The 25,633-nt window shown below is 48.9% G+C and overlaps 1 protein-coding gene across 4 annotated transcripts in view; it reads left to right on the top strand.

Moving 5' to 3' along the window:
- Positions 1-12,083: 12,083 nt before the first annotated feature.
- Positions 12,084-25,633, top strand: part of EPS8 (EGFR pathway substrate 8, signaling adaptor) — a 211,782-nt gene continuing 198,232 nt past the window's right edge. The window contains exon 1 of one of the 4 annotated variants that reach the window (XM_083180717.1): positions 12,084-12,205. The gene's annotated coding sequence lies outside the window, so the exon portion shown is untranslated. Of the gene's footprint in view, positions 12,206-12,899; positions 12,919-25,633 lie in introns of those variants that run through there. The other 3 variants (XM_083180715.1, XM_083180718.1, XM_083180716.1) reach the window with 3 other exon arrangements.

The following is a 25,633-nucleotide window of genomic DNA, read 5'->3' on the forward strand; positions in this document are numbered from 1 at the left end:
CACCCCCACTGTCACCCACATTATATACGCCCACTTTCACATCACCCCCACCGTACACACCCCCACTGTCACCCACACTATATACGCCCACTTTCACATCACCCCCACCGTACACACCCAATTGTCACCCACACTATATACGCCCACTTTCACATCACCCCCACCGTACACACCCAGCTGTCACCCACACTATATACGCCCACTTTCACATCACCCCCACCGTACACACCCAATTGTCACCCACACTATATACGCCCACTTTCACATCACCCCCACCGTACAGACCCAACTGTCACCCACACTATATACGCCCACTTTCCCATCACCCCCACCGTACAAACCCAACTGTCACCCACACTATATACGCCCACTTTCCTTTCACATCACCCCCACCGTACACACCCAACTGTCACCCACACTATATACGCCCACTTTCACATCACCCCCACCGTACACACCCAGCTGTCACCCACACTATATACGCCCACTTTCACATCACCCCCACCGTACACACCCAACTGTCACCCACACTATATACGCCCACTTTCACATCACCCCCACCGTACACACCCAACTGTCACCCACACTATATACGCCCACTTTCCCATCACCCCCACCGTACACACCCAACTGTCACCCACACTATATACGCCCACTTTCACATCACCCCCACCGTACACACCCAACTGTCACCCACACTATATAAGCCACCTTTCACATCACCCCCACCGTACACACCCAACTGTCACCCACATTATATACGCCCACTTTCACATCACCCCCACCGTACACACCGAGCTGTCACCCACACTATATACGCCCACTTTCACATCACCCCCACCGTACACACCCAACTGTCACCCACACTATATACGCCCACTTTCACATCACCCCCACCGTACACACCCAGCTGTCACCCACACTATATACGCCCACTTTCACATCACCCCCACCGTACACACCCAACTGTCACCCACACTATATACGTCCACTTTCACATCACCCCCACCGTACACACCCAACTGTCACCCACACTATATACGCCGACTTTCACATCACCCCCACCGTACACACCCAACTGTCACCCACACTATATACGCCCACTTTCCCATCACCCCCACCGTACACACCCAACTGTCACCCACACTATATACGCCCACTTTCACATCACCCCCACCGTACACACCCAACTGTCACCCACACTATATACGCCCACTTTCCCATCACCCCCACCGTACACACCCAACTGTCACCCACACCATATACGCCCACTTTCACATCACCCCCACCGTACACACCCCACTGTCACCCCCACCATATACGCCCACTTTCACATCACCCCCACCGTACACACCCCAATGTCACCCACATTATATACGCCCACTTTCACATCACCCCCACTGTCACCCACATTATATACGCCCACTTTCACATCACCCCCACCGTACACACCCCCACTGTCACCCACACTATATACGCCCACTTTCACATCACCCCCACTGTCACCCACATTATATACGCCCACTTTCACATCACCCCCACCGTACACACCCAACTGTCACCCACACTATATACGCCCACTTTCACATCACCCCCACCGTACACACCCAACTGTCACCCACACTATATACACCCACTTTCACATCACCCCCACCGTACACACCCAACTGTCACCCCCACCATATACGCCCACTTTCACATCACCCCCACCGTACACACCCCACTGTCACCCACATTATATACGCCCACTTTCACATCACCCCCACTGTCACCCACATTATATACGCCCACTTTCACATCACCCCCACCGTACACACCCCCACTGTCACCCACACTATATACGCCCACTTTCACATCACCCCCACCGTACACACCCAATTGTCACCCACACTATATACGCCCACTTTCACATCACCCCCACCGTACACACCCAGCTGTCACCCACACTATATACGCCCACTTTCACATCACCCCCACCGTACACACCCAATTGTCACCCACACTATATACGCCCACTTTCACATCACCCCCACCGTACACACCCAACTGTCACCCACATTATATACGCCCACTTTCACATCACCCCCACCGTACACACCGAGCTGTCACCCACACTATATACGCCCACTTTCACATCACCCCCACCGTACACACCCAACTGTCACCCACACGATATACGCCCACTTTCACATCACCCCCACCGTACACACCCAGCTGTCACCCACACTATATACGCCCACTTTCACATCACCCCCAGCGTACACACCCAACTGTCACCCACACTATATACGCCCACTTTCACATCACCCCCACCGTACACACCCAACTGTCACCCACACTATATACGCCGACTTTCACATCACCCCCACCGTACACACCCAACTGTCACCCACACTATATACGCCCACTTTCCCATCACCCCCACCGTACACACCCAACTGTCACCCACACTATATACGCCCACTTTCACATCACCCCCACCGTACACACCCAACTGTCACCCACACTATATACGCCCACTTTCACATCACCCCCACCGTACACACCCAACTGTCACCCCCACCATATACGCCCACTTTCACATCACCCCCACCCTACACACCCCACTGTCACCCACATTATATACGCCCACTTTCACATCACCCCCACTGTCACCCACATTATATACGCCCACTTTCACATCACCCCCACCGTACACACCCCCACTGTCACCCACACTATATACGCCCACTTTCACATCACCCCCACTGTCACCCACATTATATACGCCCACTTTCACATCACCCCCACCGTACACACCCAACTGTCACCCACACTATATACGCCCACTTTCACATCACCCCCACCGTACACACCCAACTGTCACCCACACTATATACGCCCACTTTCACATCACCCCCACCGTACACACCCAACTGTCACCCCCACCATATACGCCCACTTTCACATCACCCCCACCGTACACACCCCACTGTCACCCACATTGTATACGCCCACTTTCACATCACCCCCACTGTCACCCACATTATATACGCCCACTTTCACATCACCCCCACCGTACACACCCCCACTGTCACCCACACTATATACGCCCACTTTCACATCACCCCCACCGTACACACCCAATTGTCACCCACACTATATACGCCCACTTTCACATCACCCCCACCGTACACACCCAGCTGTCACCCACACTATATACGCCCACTTTCACATCACCCCCACCGTACACACCCAATTGTCACCCACACTATATACGCCCACTTTCACATCACCCCCACCGTACAGACCCAACTGTCACCCACACTATATACGCCCACTTTCCCATCACCCCCACCGTACAAACCCAACTGTCACCCACACTATATACGCCCACTTTCCTTTCACATCACCCCCACCGTACACACCCAACTGTCACCCACACTATATACGCCCACTTTCACATCACCCCCACCGTACACACCCAGCTGTCACCCACACTATATACGCCCACTTTCACATCACCCCCACCGTACACACCCAATTGTCACCCACACTATATACGCCCACTTTCACATCACCCCCACCGTACACACCCAACTGTCACCCACACTATATACGCCCACTTTCACATCACCCCCACCGTACACACCCACACTATATACGCCCACTTTCACATCACCCCCACCGTACACACCCAACTGTCACCCACACTATATACGCCCACTTTCACATCACCCCCACCGTACACACCCAGCTGTCACCCACACTATATACGCCCACTTTCACATCACCCCCACCGTACACACCCAACTGTCACCCACACTATATACGCCCACTTTCACATCACCCCCACCGTACACACCCAGCTGTCACCCACACTATATACGCCCACTTTCACATTACCCCCACCGTACACACCCAATTGTCACCCACACTATATACGCCCACTTTCACATCACCCCCACCGTACACACCCAACTGTCACCCACACTTTATACGCCCACATTCACATCACCCCCACCTTACACACCCAACTGTCACCCACACTATATACGCTCACTTTCACATCACCCCCACCGTACACACCCAACTGTCACCCACACTATAAACTCCCACATCACCCCCACCGTACACACCCAACTGTCACCCACACTAAATACGCCCACTTTCACATCACCCCCACCGTACACACCCAACTGTCACCCACACTATATACGCCCACTTTCACATCACCCCCACTGTACACACCCAACTGTCACCCACACTATATACGCCCACTTTCACATCACCCCCACCGTACAGACCCAACTGTCACCCACAATATATACGCCCACTTTCCCATTACCCCCACCGTACACACCCAACTGTCACCCACACTATATACGCCCACTTTCACATCACCCCCACCGTACACACCCCACTGTCACCCACATTATATACGCCCACTTTCACATCACCCCCACCGTACACACCGAGCTGTCACCCACACTATATACGCCCACTTTCACATCACCCCCACCGTACACACCCAACTGTCACCCACACTATATACGCCCACTTTCCCATCACCCCCACCGTACACACCCAACTGTCACCCACACTATATACGCCCACTTTCACATCACCCCGACCGTACACACCCAACTGTCACCCACACTATATACGCCCACTTTCCCATCACCCCCACCGTATACACCCAACTGTCACCCACACTATATACGCCCACTTTCACGTCACCCCCACCGTACAGACCCAACTGTCACCCACACTATATACACCCACTTTCACATCACCCCCACCGTACACACCCAACTGTCACCCCCACCATATACGCCCACTTTCACATCACCCCCACCGTACACACCCCACTGTCACCCACATTATATACGCCCACTTTCACATCACCCCCACCGTACACACCCAGCTGTCACCCACACTATATACGCCCACTTTCACATCACCCCCACCGTACACACCCAACTGTCACCCACACTATATACGCCCACTTTCACATCACCCCCACCGTACACACCCAGCTGTCACCCACACTATATACGCCCACTTTCACATTACCCCCACATACACGCCCAACTGTCACCCACACTATATAGTCCCACTTTCAGATCACCCCCACCGTACACACCCAACTGTCACCAACACTATATACGCCCACTTTCACATCACCCCCACCGTACACACCCAATTGTCACCCACACTATATACGCCCACTTTCACATCACCCCCACCGTACACACCCAACTGTCACCCACACTTTATACGCCCACTTTCACATCACCCCCACCGTACACACCCAACTGTCACCCACACTTTATACGCCCACTTTCACATCACCCCCACCGTACACACCCAACTGTCACCCACACTATATACGCCCACTTTCACATCACCCCCACCGTACACACCCAGCTGTCACCCACACTATATACGCCCACTTTCACATCACCCCCACCGTACACACCCAATTGTCACCCACACTATATACGCCCACTTTCACATCACCCCCACCGTACACACCCAACTGTCACCCACACTTTATACGCCCACTTTCACATCACCCCCACCGTACACACTCAACTGTCACCCACACTATATACGCTCACTTTCACATCACCCCCACAGTACACACCCAACTGTCACCCACACTATAAACTCCCACATCACCCCCACCGTACACACCCAACTGTCACCCACACTAAATACGCCTACTTTCACATCACCTACACCGTACACACCCAACTGTCACCCACACTATATACTCCCACTTTCACATCACCCCCACCGTACACACCCAACTGTCACCCACACTAAATACGCCCACTTTCACATCACCCCCACCATACACACCCAACTGTCACCCACACTATATACTCCCACTTTCACATCACCCCCACTGTACACACCCAACTGTCACCCACACTATATACGCCCACTTTCACATCACCCCCACCGTACACACCCAACTGTCACCCACACTATATACTCCCACTTTCACATTACCCCCACATACACACCCAACTGTCACCCACACTATATACTCCCACTTTCACATTACCCCCACATACACACCCAACTGTCACCCACACTATATGCGCCCACTTTCACATCACCCCCACCGTACACACCCAACTGTCCGCAACACTATATAAGCCCACTTTCACATCACCCCCACAGTATACACCCAACTGTCACCCACACTATATACGCCCACTTTCACATCACCCCCACCGTAAACACCAACTGTCACCCACACTATATACGCCCACTTTCACATCACCCCCACCGTACACACCCAACTGTCACCCACACTTTATACGCCCACTTTCACATCACCCCCACCGTACACACCCAACTGTCACCCACACTATATACGCTCACTTTCACATCACCCCCACAGTACACACCCAACTGTCACCCACACTATAAACTCCCACATCACCCCCACCGTACACACCCAACTGTCACTCACACTGAATACGCCCACTTTCACATCACCTACACCGTACACACCCAACTGTCACCCACACTATATACTCCCACTTTCACATCACCCCCACCGTACACACCCAACTGTCACCCACACTAAATACGCCCACTTTCACATCACCCCACCATACACACCCAACTGTCACCCACACTATATACTCCCACTTTCACATCACCCCCACTGTACACACCCAACTGTCACCCACACTATATACGCCCACTTTCACATCACCCCCACCGTACACACCCAACTGTCACCCACACTATATGCGCCCACTTTCACATCACCCCCACCGTACACACCCAACACTATATAAGCTAGGGTGACTAACTCATCCCTTTAATCCGGGACACATATTAATTACACAGGTTCTGTGGCTGGCTTTCACCTGGTTTTAAACTGCCACACCTCAAGACTCCATTTCACCTGGTTTTAAACTGCCACAGAACCTGTGTAATTAATATGTGTCCCGGATTAAAGGGATGAGTTGGTCACCCTAATATAAGCCCACTTTCACATCACCCCCACAGTATACACCCAACTGTCACCCACACTATATACGCCCACTTTCACATCACCCCCACCGTAAACACCAACTGTCACCCACACTATATACGCCCACTTTCACATCACCTCCACCGATACCTGACCCTCTCCATGCAGGAGAAAATGCTCTGTTCCTGCTGTGGTGAAACACCTTTACCTAGCTCCCCACAGGTGATGGCAATCATACATTACCAGGGAAGCCCAGGAACAGAGCATTGTGTCCTCCTGGAGAGGGGCATGCTGGGAGGTATGGATAATGTATGATTGCCATCACCTGTGGGGAGCTAGGTAACTGATAAGAAAGGTGTCACCACAGGTGCTGGCAATCATACATTACCAGGGAAGCCCAGGAACAGAGCATTGTGTCCTCCTGGAGAGGGGCATGCTGGGAGGTATGGATAATGTATGATTACCAGCACCTGTGAGGAGCTAGGTAACTGATAAGAAAGGTGTCACCACAGGTGCTGGCAATCATACATTACCAGGGAAGCCCAGGAACAGAGCATTGTGTCCTCCTGGAGAGGGGCATGCTGGGAGGTATGGATAATGTATGATTGCCAGCACCTGTGGGGAGCTTGGTAACTGATAAGAACGGTGTCACCACAGGTGTTGGCAATCCTACATTACCAGGGAAGCCCAGGAACAGAGCATTGTGTCCTCCTGGAGAGGGGCATGCTGGGAGGTATGGATAATGTATGATTACCAGCACCTGTGAGGAGCTAGGTAACTGATAAGAAAGGTGTCACCACATGTCCTGGCAATCATACATTACCAGGGAAGCCCAGGAACAGAGCATTGTGTAATCCTGGAGAGGGGCATGCTGGGAGGTATGGATAATGTATGATTGCCAGCACCTGTGGGGAGCTAGGTAACTGATAAGAAAGGTGTCACCACAGGTGCTGGCAATCATACATTACCAGGGAAGCCCAGGAACAGAGCATTGTGTCCTCCTGGAGAGGGGCATGTTGGGAGGTATGGATAATGTATGATTGCCAGCACCTGTGGGGAGCTAGGTAACTGATAAGAAAGGTGTCACCACAGGTGCTGGCAATCATACATTCAGAGAGGGAAGCCCAGGAACAGAGCATTGTGTCCTCCTGGAGAGGGGCATGCTGGGAGGTATGGATAATGTATGATTGCCAGCACCTGTGGGGAGCTAGGTAACTGATAAGAAAGGTGTCACCACAGGTGCTGGCAATCCTACATTACCAGGGAAGCCCAGGAGCAGAGCATTGTGTCCTCCTGGAGAGGGGCATGCTGGGAGGTATGGATAATGTATGATTGCCAGCACCTGTGGGGAGCTAGGTAACTGATAAGAAAGGTGTCACCACAGGTGCTGGCAATCATATATTACCAGGAAAGTGCAGGAACAGAGCATTTTCTCCCGCATGGAGAGGGTCAGGAAGGCAAGCATGCCCTACAGTGCAGCATGGTGTTACCCAGGTGTCTGCACATATTACATCTGCCCCCTGCAGTGCAGCATGGAGTTACCCAGGTCTCTCTGCATGTGTTGCACACACCCCTTGCCTTTATACTGTAGATTGTAGCTGCCCCATCTGGTACATAATGACGCCTGTAGCAGTACATGAGAATGAGGAGGTGGTGCTAGCCTTCTGTTAATACAATGTTCTGAAGGGATGTTTTCCACCCATGTCTGGTAAGCGAAGGTTACCATAGTAACATCAGAAATCTGGAAAAGAAGAAAAAAAGCTATTTTGCAGAAGTTTGTAATAACAGCAATACATGTACATTCTGCAACCCTGTGTATGCTAATGTGTATGCTAATGTGTATGCTAATGAAGGACAGAATAACGATCCTTCTGTCCTTTATTAACATCGCTCATTGTGTTCTCAGGTTCTGATATATCGGGCAGACATCGCCTAGCTAGGTACGCGCCCTTAAAATTTATACATTCGCCCAATATGATCGCATTTTACAATGCGATCCTGGGCGGTAATATTCCGGTACCCTTATCCGCCAGATCGAAACAACATACTGCACCCGTCGATAGTCATGTCTGCTGCTCTGTCGCCATTAGTGCCCAACAGATTATTGCCCATCTGGGTACATGCCTCATCTAGTGTGTACCCAAAGGGAGGCAGCGCACACAAGGCATACACCTTGCCAATTGTGGGTACCCACATTTGCTATGCGATATGGAAGTGTGCAGCCCATACTTGCCTACCTGTCCCTCTCCTTCAGGGAGACAATGCTCTGCTCCTGGGCTTCCCTGGTAATGTATGATTGCCAGCACCTGTGGTGACACCTTTCTTATCAGTTACCTAGCTCCCCACAGGTGCTGGCAATCATACATTATCCATACCTCCCAGCATGCCCCTCTCCAGGAGGACACAATGCTCTGTTCCTGGGCTTCCCTGGTAATGTATGATTGCTAGCACCTGTGGTGACACCATTCTTATCAGTTACCTCGCTCCCCACAGGTGCTGGTAATCATACATTATCCATACCTCCCAGCATGCCCCTCTCCAGGAGGACACAATGCTCTGTTCCCGGACTTCCCTGGTAATGTATGATTGCCAGCACCTGTGGTGACACCTTTCTTATCAGTTACCTAGCTCCCCACAGGTGCTGGCAATCCTACATTATCCATACCTCCCAGCATGCCCCTCTCCAGGAGGACACAATGCTCTGCTCCTGGGCTTCCCTGGTAATGTATGATTGCCAGCACCTGTGGTGACACCTTTCTTATCAGTTACCTAGCTCCCCACAGGTGCTGGCAATCATACATTATCCATACCTCCCAGCATGCCCCTCTCCAGGAGGACAGAATGCTCTGCTCCTGGGCTTCCCTGGTAATGTATGATTGCCAGCACCTGTGGTGACACCTTTCTTATCAGTTACCTAGCTCCCCACAGGTGCTGGCAATCATACATTATCCATACCTCCCAGCATGCCCCTCTCCAGGAGGACACAATGCTCTGCTCCTGGACATCCCTGGTAATGTATGATTGCCAGCACCTGTGGTGACACCTTTCTTATCAGTTACCTAGCTCCCCACAGGTGCTGGCAATCATACATTATCCATACCTCCCAGCATGCCCCTCTCCAGGAGGACACAATGCTCTGTTCCTGGGCTTCCCTGGTAATGTATGATTGCCAGCACCTGTGGTGACACCTTTCTTATCAGTTACCTAGCTCCCCACAGGTGCTGGCAATCATACATTATCCATACCTCCCAGCATGCCCCTCTCCAGGAGGACACAATGCTCTGCTCCTTGGCTTCCCTGGTAATGTATGATTGCCAGCACCTGTGGGGAGCTAGGTAACTGATAAGAAAGGTGTCACCACAGGTGCTGGCAATCATACATTACCAGGGAAGCTCAGGAACAGAGCATTGTGTCCTCCTGGACAGGGGCATGCTGGGAGGTATGGATAATGTAGGATTGCCAGCACCTGTGGGGAGCTGGGTAACTGATAAGAAAGGTGTCCCCACAGGTGCTGGCAATCATACATTACCAGGGAAGCCCAGGAGTAGAGCATTGTGTCCTCCTGGAGAGGGGCATGCTGGGAGGTATGGATAATGTATGATTACCAGCACCTGTGGGGAGCTAGGTAACTGATAAGAAAGGTGTCACCACAGGTGCTGGCAATCATACATTACCAGGGAAGCCTAGGAGCAGAGCATTGTGTCCTCCTGGAGAGGGGCATGCTGGGAGGTATGGATAATGTATGATTGCCAGCACCTGTGGGGAGCTAGGTAACTGATAAGAAAGGTGTCACCACAGGTGCTGGCAATCATACATTACCAGGGAAGCCCAGGAACAGAGCATTGTGTCCTCCTGGAGAGGGGCATGCTGGGAGGTATGGATAATGTATGATTGCCAGCACCTGTGGGAGCTAGGTAACTGATAAGAAAGGTGTCACCACAGGTGCTGGCAATCATAGATCACCAGGGAAGCCCAGGAGCAGAGCATTCTGTCCTCCTGGAGAGGGGCATGCTGGGAGGTATGGATAATGTATGATTGCCAGCACCTGTGGGGAGCCAGGTAACTGATAAGAAAGGTGTCACCACAGGTGCTGGCAATCATACATTACCGGGGAAGAACAGGAGCAGAGCATTGTGTCCTCCTGGAGAGGGGCATGCTGGGAGGTATGAATAATGTATGATTGCCAGCACCTGTGGGGAGCTAGGTAACGGATAAGAAAGGTGTCACCACAGGTGCTGGCAATCCTACATTACCAGGGAAGCCCAGGAGCAGAGCATTGTGTCCTCCTGGAGAGGGGAAGGTAGCCCAGTGGTTTTCAACCCTGGTCCTCAAGGACCCCACACAGTGCACAGTTTCCAGGTCTCCACACAGAATCACAGGTGAAATAATTAGCTCCACCTGTGATCTTTTAAAATGTGTCAGTGACTAATGAGTGCACCTGTTCACCTGTCAGGTGACCTGGAATACGTGCACTGTTGGGGGTCCTTGAGGACCGAGGTTGAGAACCACTGAGGTAGGCAACCCTGGGATACACTGAGGCGCTGATGCACAGGATACACTGAAGCAGCCCATGCACGCCCCGATACGGGCGTGCGTTGTGGGCTTAAATATCACGGATCACATCACATTGCATTGCGTTGCGTGTGCATGCAATGCGTTTCAATGTGATAAAAACTAAGGACAAACAGTCTGTGCTGATCTACAGAATACACTGATGCGTCAATGCACAGGATGCGCTGCTGCACAGGATACACTGATGCGCTGCTGCACAGGATACACTGATGCACAGGATACACTGATGCACAGGATACACTGATGCGCTGATGCACAGAATACACCAACGCACAGAATTCACTGTTGCACAGGATACATTGATGCACAGGATACACTGATGCACAGGATACACTGATGCACAGGATACACTGATGCGCTGATGCACAGAATGCACTGATGCTCAGGATACATTGATGCACAGAATTCACTGATGCACAGGATACATTGATGCACAGGATACATTGATGCACAGGATACACTGATGCACAGGATACATTGATGCACAGAATACACTAATGCACAGCCCATCGGTCAGCAGGTGGTTAAGCCCTGTGTGTATGCGAGGTGTCCCACCCCCTGCCTGCTGCTTTGCATTAATGATTAATTGTTGCTCCCAGGAACAGGTAATGCTGCCATCAGTGTAGGAGCCACAGACTGGCCACGCTCTATGTAAGTATAGGATTATTATTTACATTTTCTCTGTAACTGGATCCTAGGCCGTTCCACCTGCTTTCCATCTCTGGGTTGTGTTACAGCTAGTAATGCTGTGCTACCTAGAGTCTGACTTCTGTACCGCGTTCATTTCACCAAGTGCTCTGTGCAATCCCCCCATCTGCTTTCTTTGTGTCATCTAGACAACTCAGGTACTTACCTGCTCAGGTGGGCCGCTTACCATCTGCCGGTCACCTACCTGTTCAGGTGGGCCGCTTACCATCTGCCGGTCACCTACCTGTTCAGGTGGGCCGCTTACCATCTGCCGGATCACCTACCTGTTCAGGTGGGCCGCTTACCATCTGCCGGATCACCTACCTGTTCAGGTGGGCCGCTTACCATCTGCCGGATCACCTACCTGTTCAGGTGGGCCGCTTACCATCTGCTGGTCACCTACCTGCTCAGGTAGGCCGCTTACCATCTGCCGGATCACCTACCTGTTCAGGTGGGCCGCTTACCATCTGCCGGATCACCTACCTGTTCAGGTGGGCCGCTTACCATCTGCCGGATCACCTACCTGTTCAGGTGGGCCGCTTACCATCTGCCGGTCACCTACCTGCTCAGGTGGGCCGCTTACCATCTGCCGGAATTCCTACCTGCTCAGGTAGGCCGCTTACCATCTGCCGGATCACCTACCTGCTCAGGTGGGCTGCTGACTCTCTCTTGCTCAGGTGGGCTGCCTGCTATATTTGTGTGCCTGTAACTGTAGTTATACTATGTGATTTATAGATGGAGATGTGACATGTTACCTTTCACCTGCTGCTTACATGTTGTGACTAGGACACGGTGGTAAGATTAGCTCGGAATACATGGGGTGGGGAGGGGGTTGCAGCCAGAATCTGTCCCGGAATGGGGGGGTTGGTGAATCTGGAGCTCTTGTGGTGAGGTTGGCCCGGAATACGGTGAGGTGCAACCCGATCTGAGGCTAATGCGATGAGTTTGGCCTGGAATAAAGGGGGGTGTGGGGGGCATTGGTGCAGCTGGATCTGGGGCGCTTGTGGTGAGATTGTCCCGGAATACGGGGGGGTGGGGGGTGGGGTGCACTAGTTATCTGGTGCCTCACCATACAGCGGGGGGTGCCTAACACTAGTTATCTGGTGCTGGGGGGATAGAGGGGTGTTGGTGCAGCTGGATTTGGGGCGCTTGTGGTGAGATTGGCCTGGAATATGGGGGTGGGAGGGGATAGAGGGGGGGGGTGTTGGTGCAGCTGGATCTGGGGAGCTTGTGCTGAGGTTGGCCCGGAATAAGGGTGTTGGTGCAGCTGGATCTGGGGCGCTTGTGGTGAGGCTGGCCCGGAATACGGGGGGGGGGGGGGGGGTTGGTGCAGCTGGATCTGGGGAGCTTGTGGTGAGGTTGGGCCAGAATACGGGGGTGGGAGGGGATAGAGGGGGTGTTGGTGCAGCTGGATCTGGGGTGCTTGTGGTGAGATTGGCCTGGAATATGGGGGGAGGGGGGGTGTTGGTGCAGCTGGATCTGGGGCGCTTGTGGTGAGGTTGGCTCGGAGTACTAGGGGGAGGGGATAGAGGGGGGTGTTGGTGCAGCTGGATCTGGGGAGCTTGTGGTGAGGTTGGGCCAGAATACGGGGGTGGGAGGGGATAGAGGGGGTGTTGGTGCAGCTGGATCTGGGGTGCTTGTGGTGAGATTGGCCTGGAATATGGGGGGAGGAGGGGTGTTGGTGCAGCTGGATCTGGGGCGCTTGTGGTGAGGTTGGCCCGGAATACGGGGGGGAGGGGGTGTTGGTGCAGCTGGATCTGGGGTGCTTGTGCTGAGGTTGGCCCGGAATACGGGGAGGGGGGTGTTGGTGCAGCTGGATCTGGGGCGCTTGTGGTGAGGTTGGCCCGGAATATGGGGGGGGGGGGTGTGTTGGTGCAGCTGGATCTGGGGCGCTTGTGGTGAGGTTGGCCCGGAATACGGGGGGGGGGGAGGGGATAGAGGGGGGTGTTGGTGCAGCTGGATCTGGGGAGCTTGTGGTGAGGTTCGGCCAGAATACGGGGGGGTGGGGGGGTGTTGTGGTGCAGCTGGATCTGGGGCGCTTGTGGTGAGGTTGGCCTGGAATACGGGGGGGGGGGGGTGTTGGTGCAGCTGGATCTGGGGCGCTTGTGGTGAGGTTGGCCTGGAATATGGGGGGGTGGGGGGGGGGTAGTAGAGGGGGGTGTTGGAGCAGCTGGATCTGGGGCACCTGTGGTGAGGTTGGCCTGGAATACGGGGGGGGGGGGGTGTTGGTGCAGCTGGATCTGGGGCGCTTGTGGTGAGGTTGGCCTGGAATATGGGGGGGTGGGGGGGGGGTAGTAGAGGGGGGTGTTGGAGCAGCTGGATCTGGGGCACTTGTGGTGAGGTTGGCCTGGAATACGGGGGGGGGGGGGGGTGTTGGTGCAGCTGGATCTGGGGCGCTTGTGGTGAGGTTGGCCTGGAATATGGGGGGGGTAGTAGAGGGGGGTGTTGGAGCAGCTGGATCTGGGGCACCTGTGGTGAGGTTGGCCTGGAATACGGGGGGGGGGGGGGTGTTGGTGCAGCTGGATCTGGGGCGCCTGTGGTGAGGTTGGCCCGGAATACGGGGAGGGTGACTTTGGTGCAGCTGGATCTGGGGCGCTTGTGGTGAGGTTGGCCTGGAATATGGGGGGGTGGGGGGGGGGGGTAGTAGAGGGGGGTGTTGGAGCAGCTGGATCTGGGGCACTTGTGGTGAGGTTGGCCTGGAATACGGGGGGGGGGGTGTTGGTGCAGCTGGATCTGGGGCGCTTGTGGTGAGATGGAATACGGGGGGTTAGATGTTACAGGATTGTGCAGATTGAATGCTGTGTATTGTGCTGACATTGCAGAGACCTGAGATCTATACAAATGAATCTGACACTATACAGTTCTGTCCTCATGCTGAGCGGTGTAATATTTATGACGTAGCTACAGGACCGTACCTGGCAGAGAGAGTGTATGCGGGGGAAACACTTAGCCCAATAATGGGTTCTGAGTGTTATCGCAGGTGACTGGTACGTGATGGATCTCTGTCACCCACATTGGTTGGATGTTTGGGAACCCAGTGGGGTCTCAGATCTCCCAGTTCCGGGCTTTCGGCATGTCGGTGAAATGGGAAACGGTCATCTGTCAGACCAGACTTAGGTCGACTGTCCCCAAGGTTGACAGGGTTAAAGGTCGACATGACTTAAGGTCGACATGGGCCAAGGTCGACATGGTTATAGGTCGACAGTCATTAGGTCGACATGAGTTTTTCACTGTTTTTTGAGCCGACATGTGCCGACAGGTGGTATTTTATGCCCTACCATCCACTAGTGCGTGGTGGGAGAATAAAATAGTGTGCCGAGCGCAGCGAGGCACCGTGCCCGAAGCATTGCGAGCGACTCCCAACTGTGCGCATTTGCACATCTGTGATCAGGTGGGAATACCCCCCCCCCATACGTCACTTTGGCTTCCTGCTCCTCCGTCACAATGGCCCTTATTCAGATCTGATCGCAGTACAAATTTGTTCTCAAATTTGGCAAAACCATGTGCACTGCAGGTGGGGCAGATGTAACTTGTGCAGAGAGAGTTAGATTTGTGTGAGTTATTTTGTTTCTGTGCAGGGTAAATACTGACTGCATTATTTTTACTCTGCAATTTAGATTTCAGTTTCAACAAACCCCACCCAAATCTAATGGTGCATACACACGGAGCAATATGATCAGCAATCATATTGTTCAGTGTCCCGTTTTCATCTGCTACCAGAGAGGCAGGGAGAAGAGGCAGGGGAAGCCGCTGGTTAGTGGAGTATCCTCCTCTGACCAGTGACCATTAGGGGGCTGAAAACGGGAGCGCGCACCCAGCGATTTATCGCAGGTGCACACTCCAATCGCTGGCAATATTGCCAGCGATCTATGCTGAAATCTCCCCCGTGTGTACACCGCTATAGATTTGGGTGGGGGGTGTACTTCAAACTGATATCTGTAATGCAGTGTAAAAATAATGCAGCCAGTATTTACCCTGCACAGAAACAAATAACTACTCCACAGCTAACTCTCTCTGCACATGTTACATCTGCCCCACCTGCAGTGCACATGGTTTTGCCCATTTTGAGAACAATGTTGTCCTGCGATCAGATCTGAATAAGGGCCATTGTGTGTGTGGGTATAATACACCTTGGTACCTAACATTTGGGTCATAGTGGAAGGCATGGTCACTTGCTAGAACATATGTCCCCAATTGACATAATCCTCCTTATTAGTATAGTTGAAGGCAGGGCAGCACTACTGGGCCGTCTCCATATTGGCTCCATTACGGAGGATTCATCCCCTAAATAAGATGGCCGCCTTCTGTGCTTTGGCTCCATCTTGTTTTCTTGTGGGACAGGGGCATCTTCCACCTAATAGTCTGCCCTCCTGTGAGGTTACAGCTTGTACCCTGCACCACTGCCCACGTACAGTTCCCGACGGGCGATCTATATGCAGAACTGTGAGCACACATCGCAATGCTGCTGAATAACCCCACTTGGGTGCTGTGCAGAACTGTGAGCACACATCGCAATGCTGCTGAATAACCCCACTTGGGTGCTGCGCTGTTCACTGACTACATGGCCTTTATTCTGCCTTACCATCACCAATGGCGCATTCAGCCCCGTACACACGGGGGAGATATATCGCTCAGTTTCTCCTTTTCATCAGCGACCAGAGATGGTCGCTAATGAAAGGGAACCTCTGCCGGGGGAACCGCAGCGGTAATCAGCTGGTCGCAGGAGCAAGCTCCTACGACCAGTGATTATAACGGGGCTGAAAACGGGAGCGCGCACCTGGCGATTTATTGCCGGGGCACATTCCCATCACTGGCAATATGGTCGCCAGCGACCATATTCCCAGCGATTTCAGCAAACATCGCTGTCGTGTGTACACAACATGTAATACAAGCATACTTATTGTAAGCTTTGCCGCTGCTGCCCCCGTTATGAGGGCCCTTGACGTGCGTGGCGGTGCCCGTGACGTGCGTGGCAGGACCCGTGACGTGCTGGCCTCTGTGGTGGGGCATTTACAGCAGGTCTCTCTTTATCTCCAGGTTGATTTATAGGTTCCCATTCATTGCGTAGGGATGTGTCATAAATTCCTTGGTTACTGTTCTACCATCTCACGTCAGGAAGTCTCGTCCTTACCTTTGAACGTTGCCGAGCAGACGCCTTGTAATTGAGGTGCTGCATTCTGGGGCTCTCTGGCGGACAGGAAGGTAATTATTTGGGAGTCTCATATGGTTCATTCTCTGATATCCTGTAGTAATGAATGTATTAGGTTAGTGCCAGGACAGCAATGCCGCTATTGGGGTGGCATCAGAGTCTCACCCGGAACAATGGAGGGTGAGAACTGGTGAATTTCCCCATTTTCAAGGTAATCTGTGACTGCAAACACTGGGACGCACTGAGTTGTCAGCCTGTGTCGCATATTCTGTTGTAAGATTAAAACCTGTGATAATTGTATATTATTGACACCTACAGTGTGAGGAACAAGCACCGTCACAGAGTGTCAGCTCTTGTGTACACACGCATGTTATTGTGAACAATACAGAGGTTTGGGTGCCCACTGACCCTAATTTGGTCAGTCCCAGAGCTGCTGCCATGCCCCTGGTACTATCGAGGTGGTCACGTTACGTCTGCTGTCCCAGCTATGGTGCAATGAAGGACAAGGGTTGTGGATTAGGAGGGGTACCAAAGGGTATCCACTAATTCACTTACCTGGCGCTCCAATAAAAATAATAATAAATATAACAATGGTGCTATATTTTATACACCTATTACACAAAAAACCAGCTGCTGCACGTGTTAAATGAGCTCGCTAGGCTCATAGATAGACAAAACTTAGGGGGGAGGGGTTTTAACACAATTGCGCTGCTGGATATAGTAAATTATGAACTCCAAGTCAAGTGTGGGTATGACCAGAAAGGAATGAGACTGGACACGCTTGTAGAAATTAATATTTTATAAATGTAAAAAAAAAAATTTTTTATCAACCACATATACATGTACAATAACACTAAAATATATAAAAAAGCATATTTAAGAATAAATCTTGAATAGTGAGGTGTCTCCAAGGTGGGGTAGATTCCCAATGATAGGGTTTAACTCAGTTCCAAGGAAATAGAAGAAAGCACAATATTAAGCAGTCATGAATTTAAAGAAGCCAGATTAGCATGTAGACAAACATGCACTAGATGGTAGGCAGTTCTTATTTATAAAATAGGAGAATTTATCTCACCCAGATGATTGTAGATAGCGGGGAGCCAAATAGGTGTTTGTTTAGCTCGACCCAAGTGACCCTCCAGGAGGCAGGGACAAGCAGCTGAAGAACGCTGTATGTAGAGCGGCTATGATGATTGCGCTCAGTAGCGCTCCGTGGTGTTAGTAGCCTGCGTCCCCTTGTAAGATGAACCGGGGGACCGAGCACGGTCACGGCCTGTGTAGCAGGTGCTCGTCGGAGCCAGATGATTGTAGATAGCGGGGAGCCAAATAGGTGTTTGTTTGGCTCGACCCAAGTGACCCTCCAGGAGGCAGGGACAAGCAGCTGAAGAACGCTGTATGTAGAGCGGCTATGATGATTGCGCTCAGTAGCGCTCCGTGGTGTTAGTAGCCTGCGTCCCCTTGTAAGATGAACCGGGGGACCGAGCACGGTCACGGCCCGTGTAGCAGGTGCTCGTCGGAGCTATTAAGGGCGGCAGATGAATTGGCAATCAGCCGGTGGCCGCGTGAGACGCCGGCTTTGAATTTAGCGGTAAACGCTGGGAGTCAGCTGTGCGGCTGGAAGCTGAGTCGGAGGTGGAACCTTGGAGAGACGTCAGGTGAAGTATGTATTGCGTCAACGCGTTTCGTACCCTCACAGGACGGGAACTTTTTCAAGACAAGTACTGACCCACTGTGTGGGAGCTTTATTTAAAGGGCTGATTCAATCAGAAACAATCAATGAATTAACTATGTAACTTAAAAAACTTTAAAACCAAGCGCGTCCAGAATGATACAGTGTAATATCATCTACATCACAATAATCTCCGTTAAGGGAGTAACTAGCAAATATCGTTTATCATCAATAAAATCTTCTTTTAGCATATACGAGAGTTAATTAGCTATTTTAAACAGGAGAGCAATTGTAAAGCACATTGGTGAAAAATCACCTGATTATTCTAAGTAGCAAGGAGAGAGTAGTATAAATAAATATTTGTATATCTATATTGTTGAATACATTGAGAGTATAGTTATAATTTTCTTTATCTTTGGAAGATACATTATATGGCCTAATCTAGATATAGGAACAAATAATCAGCACACATATAAAACAAAAAATAAAAAATAAAAAATGGGAAATAAAAATGATAATAATAATAATAATACTAAGCAAATAAACATCTATATATGTACTGGTGTACACAAAAGGACAGTATTATTCCTCAATACTTTAAGTATAGCGGTAAACTGTACATCGCATAAATCTTATTAAAGAATCATTTTACATTTATCCATATCACTTACATAACACATCGAAACACATCGTTTATATCGAAACAATATTATATATCTAGATATAGAATTGAGGTAGTGGACCTGTATATATAATTCATCCGGTTAACCAGATTTTTTAGAGAAATAGGTCTACATAGGAAGCCTAACAAATAAACTACACATTAGTCGACATTACCCTGTCGACATATGTCGTCATGAATATTTATGTCTATTAAAGCTCAAAAAGAAAAAGAAAAGAAAAAGAAAGAGAAAGAAAAAGAAAAAGGAAAAGAAGAAGAAGAAGAAGAAAAAAAAAAAGAAAAAACTTGACTAAACACGAATTATCAGATCCCCAAAAAATATTGTTATGTAAAGGTTTAAATTATGCCCCCCAGAAGGATCCGAACATATTCGACCTTTTTGTTGATTTAAATAAATTTACCCGTGATTTATGTAGGAAACGCTATTTTGCTGTTAAAGATTTAAAACGATCACAATTGGAGACTGACAATAATCCTATTGTCCTGGATGAAACAGACCAACAAGGTCTCTCAAACTTAGAATCCCTTCTTTTGGAAAGTAATTCACCTGAAATAGAGACTTACAATATTAATACTTCTTTAACATCTGTAAGCAGACCCCTATTTAAAAAGAAATCTCAATTTTTTCCTTTAGATCAAAAAAGTCCCGCCATAACTATTTTTTACAATAAAACCATGGATGATTTCAAAAAAATCTGCAACAATACAGGTAAAAATAAAAATAGGAGTAAGGACAATTTAAGTATCAACGAAAGAAAAGCCCTAAATGAACTTAAAAAGATCTATCTATTGTAGTTAAACAGGCAGATAAGGGTGGTGGGGTTGTCCTCATGGATAGAGAGGCATACCTATCCGAGGCATATAAACAACTGAGTGATGATAAATATTATGCTATATTATCCTCTAACCCCACCACCCTTTACCAATCTCAATTCCAAACTATGCTATTTGAGGCGGAAACTGAGAATGCAATATCCAGGGAAGAATCTCAATTTCTTTACTCACATCACCCGGTCACACCCACTTTTTACTTTCTTCCCAAAATCCACAAACACCTCACTTCACCTCCCGGGCGACCGATAATTTCTGGTATGGGTTCCCTCACGTCTAATTTATCACATTTTGTAGATTCTCACCTTCAAAAACACGTTATTGCACTCCCTTCACATATTAAAGATACCACTCACATTCTCAATAAAACACACGAGTTGTCCTGGACGGAAGGGTGGGCTTTCCTTACCCTTGACGTCCAGGCACTTTACACTAATATTCCACACAATTTAGGGGTGACGGCTGTTCAACACTATCTCAATCACGACACCACCTTATCACCAGAAAGGAGGAAATTTATTTTGGAATCTATCCTTTTTATTCTTACACATAATTATTTTTTCTTTAATGATCACTATTATTTACAGCGCCTTGGGACGGCCATGGGGACCAGATTTGCACCCAGTTTTGCTAACCTCTATATGGGCCGCCTAGAGGAACAACTTATATGGGGTGGCCCATATAGAGAGAATCTGGTCCTCTATGGCCGTTTCATAGACGACTTGTTTATTATTTGGAGAGGGGGACACATTTTGGCACAAGAATTTGTTAATCACCTTAACTCAAACACTTTTAATTTAACCTTCACCCATACTTTTAGCTACACAGCGGTCAATTTCCTGGATATTGCATTCTCAGTAGATAGGGGCATCTTGGTATCAGCTAATTATGTTAAACCAGTTGGTACTAATAATTATCTTCATTACACCAGTGGCCATTATAGACCCTGGATTCATAATATACCTAAAAACCAGCTATTAAGGTTACGCAGAAATTGTACTAAGGATCAGGAATTTTTACTTCAGTCACAAAACATGCTTGAAAATTTCAAAAGAAGGGGCTATCCAAGAGACTTACTTCTGGATGCAATGGATACAGTCACTAAGACCAACAGAGATAGTTTATTAAAATCTAAACCTAAAGAAAAGATAACAATATTTAATTCTGGAGAGACTATATCATTTATCTCAAAATTTAACTCAAAATCCAACCAAATTAAAAAGATTGTTCAAAAAAACTTTGAAATAATAAATCACGATAAAATATTACAAGATCTTCATATCAAACCTAAAATTACATTTAGACGCAACAGAAATCTGAAAGATCTCATTTCGCCTTCTCTTCTCCCTTCAATCACCACTATATCAAAACCCACATGGCTCCCACCTAAACCCCCAGGTAGTTTTAGATGTAACAAAAATATTTGCCTTACATGTAAATACATATTAAATGGAATTAATAATATTACATCATTTACAAACAAAAAAACTTTTCAATGTAAACAATTTATTAATTGTGAAACTAGCTATTGTGTGTATATTCTGGAGTGTCCATGTAAGTTGCAATATGTGGGTCGCACTACCAGAAGTATTAAAAGTAGATTCAGAGAACACAAAAATAATATACAAAAAAGAATACAAAATCACAGTGTTCCCCGTCATTTCTGCCAAAAACATGATGGGGACCCAAAAGGTCTCACAATAATGGGGATTGAACATATCATGAACACCAAAAGGGGGGGTGACCGATTTAAAAAGCTCTGCCTTGCAGAGACAGCTTGGATCTTTAAATTAGAAACATTAAGCCCACAAGGCCTGAATGAGGCCCTAGATTTTTCTTGCATGGAATGAATGACATTAGAAGAGTTGTATGCAATATCCATAGTGCGATATTTACTGAATTAATCTGTGTGGGGTTGGGTGATAGGAGTTCTACTAGAGATACGCACAAATTGTGTGATGTCCCTGGTTTGCAGTTCTCCCTTACCCCATCCCACACAGACACATATATATATATTTTTTTTTTTTTTCCCAAATCATTGGAATAAGGAACCTAAAATAGACATATATTTAATTTCTTTTTTATATATATTTTTTATATATTTTTATTACTTATAAAATAAAATAAAATACTATAAAATAAAACCTAATAAAACTCAATATAATTATATGTGGAATCTAAATTGTTAATTTATATATATATTTTTATATATATTTTTATATTTTTTATTTTTAATATTTCTTTTTTTTCTTCTTCTTCTTCTTCTTTTCCTTTTTCTTTTTCTTTCTCTTTCTTTTCTTTTTCTTTTTGAGCTTTAATAGACATAAATATTCATGACGACATATGTCGACAGGGTAATGTCGACTAATGTGTAGTTTATTTGTTAGGCTTCCTATGTAGACCTATTTCTCTAAAAAATCTGGTTAACCGGATGAATTATATATACAGGTCCACTACCTCAATTCTATATCTAGATATATAATATTGTTTCGATATAAACGATGTGTTTCGATGTGTTATGTAAGTGATATGGATAAATGTAAAATGATTCTTTAATAAGATTTATGCGATGTACAGTTTACCGCTATACTTAAAGTATTGAGGAATAATACTGTCCTTTTGTGTACACCAGTACATATATAGATGTTTATTTGCTTAGTATTATTATTATTATCATTTTTATTTCCATTTTTTATTTTTTATTTTTTGTTTTATATGTGTGCTGATTATTTGTTCCTATATCTAGATTAGGCCATATAATGTATCTTCCAAAGATAAAGAAAATTATAACTATACTCTCAATGTATTCAACAATATAGATAAATACAAATATTTATTTATACTACTCTCTCCTTGCTACTTAGAATAATCAGGTGATTTTTCACCAATGTGCTTTACAATTGCTCTCCTGTTTAAAATAGCTAATTAACTCTCGTATATGCTAAAAGAAGATTTTATTGATGATAAACGATATTTGCTAGTTACTCCCTTAACGGAGATTATTGTGATGTAGATGATATTACACTGTATCATTCTGGACGCGCTTGGTTTTAAAGTTTTTTAAGTTACATAGTTAATTCATTGATTGTTTCTGATTGAATCAGCCCTTTAAATAAAGCTCCCACACAGTGGGTCAGTACTTGTCTTGAAAAAGTTCCCGTCCTGTGAGGGTACGAAACGCGTTGACGCAATACATACTTCACCTGACGTCTCTCCAAGGTTCCACCTCCGACTCAGCTTCCAGCCGCACAGCTGACTCCCAGCGTTTACCGCTAAATTCAAAGCCGGCGTCTCACGCGGCCACCGGCTGATTGCCAATTCATCTGCCGCCCTTAATAGCTCCGACGAGCACCTGTTACACGGGCCGTGACCGTGCTCGGTCCCCCGGTTCATCTCACAAGGGGACGCAGGCTACTAACACCACGGAGCGCTACTGAGCGCAATCATCATAGCCGCTCTACATACAGCGTTCTTCAGCTGCTTGTCCCTGCCTCCTGGAGGGTCACTTGGGTCGAGCCAAACAAACACCTATTTGGCTCCCCGCTATCTACAATCATCTGGCTCCGACGAGCACCTGCTACACAGGCCGTGACCGTGCTCGGTCCCCCGGTTCATCTTACAAGGGGACGCAGGCTACTAACACCACGGAGCGCTACTGAGCGCAATCATCATAGCCGCTCTACATACAGCGTTCTTCAGCTGCTTGTCCCTGCCTCCTGGAGGGTCACTTGGGTCGAGCTAAACAAACACCTATTTGGCTCCCCGCTATCTACAATCATCTGGGTGAGATAAATTCTCCTATTTTATAAATAAGAACTTTTTTTTTTTTTACATTTATAAAATATTAATTTCTACAAGCGTGTCCAGTCTCATTCCTTTCTGGTCATACCCACACTTGACTTGGAGTTTATAATTTACTATATCCAGCAGCGCAATTGTGTTAAAACCCCTCCCCCCTAAATGGTGCAATGAAGGACAGTCTTCTATATATGATAGCGCACGGTGGGGTTCAGGGGTTACTCCTAGAGCCCTGTAACAATAGTTGTGTGTGATTGTGAATCAGACAGGAGGAAGAGAACCACACACCCGTGTACGTAGATGGCCTTTGTATGACCGCATTGCTGTAACATGTACAGAGGCTGGTGGAGGTGGGAAGTAGAGGAACTGAGCCGGATTTATTCCAGTTCCTGGTGCACCATCTGATGTTCCCTTCTCCTTGCGTTCCGTTATGTCCTTTTCTTCTTGTCTTCTGTATTGGTTTCTCTTGGTTTCTTTTGTTGCATGGTTACCAGAGATGGTGAAACTGTGCTCGGATTGTGAGTTCTTGGGAATAGTTTTCTTGGCTTTGAACATTTGTGATTGATCACAAAAAACACGTGTGGGAGGACCATGGCCCTTATTCTGGTTGGTGCGGCCGGGGCCGCACACGGTGCTCCGGCCGCACAAACCAATCCCCGCCCACGAGACGGATCGCCACGGCCGTCCATACACGGACGGCTGGCGATCCGCATAAAAATGGTGGGGCGTACGCCTCCACCATGGTGGGAGCTGCCCCCTGCATTCGATGGTCGTCGACCATCGAAGGCAGGGCCGCACGCCACAGCAGCTCCCGCAAGCTGAGACCACACGGACAATCGTCCGTGTGATAGCTTGTATGGGGGCTGAGAGCTGACATCCGGCGACGTCAGCTTTCCGCCCCCATCAGTGGCGTCATACCCTGATTAGCATGCATACGCCCCGCGTTTGCATGGGAACGCCCATGAAACGCGGGGCGTATACATAGGGAAATGAGGGTATGAAGCCCCTCACGCCCCTATACGCCCCCTTTGCGGCGGACGAAATACGTCTGCGGCGAATGGGGCTGCACATGCGCAGATTGACCTCTGCGCATGTGCAGACTAAAAACATCGGCGGTACGGCCGCACGCGGGCCGTACCGTCCGATTCAGAATAAGGGCCCATGTGAGGTGCTGCGCCCTCCTCTGGGCTTGGTGACCATGGGAGGAGGGGTGCTGCGCCCTCCTCTGGGCTTGGTGACCATGGGAGGAGGGGGTGCTGCGCA

The sequence above is a fragment of the Crinia signifera genome, chromosome 4 (genome assembly GCF_055691185.1).
Source record: "Crinia signifera chromosome 4, ASM5569118v1, whole genome shotgun sequence".
NCBI classification, from domain to species: Eukaryota; Metazoa; Chordata; class Amphibia; order Anura; family Myobatrachidae; genus Crinia; species Crinia signifera.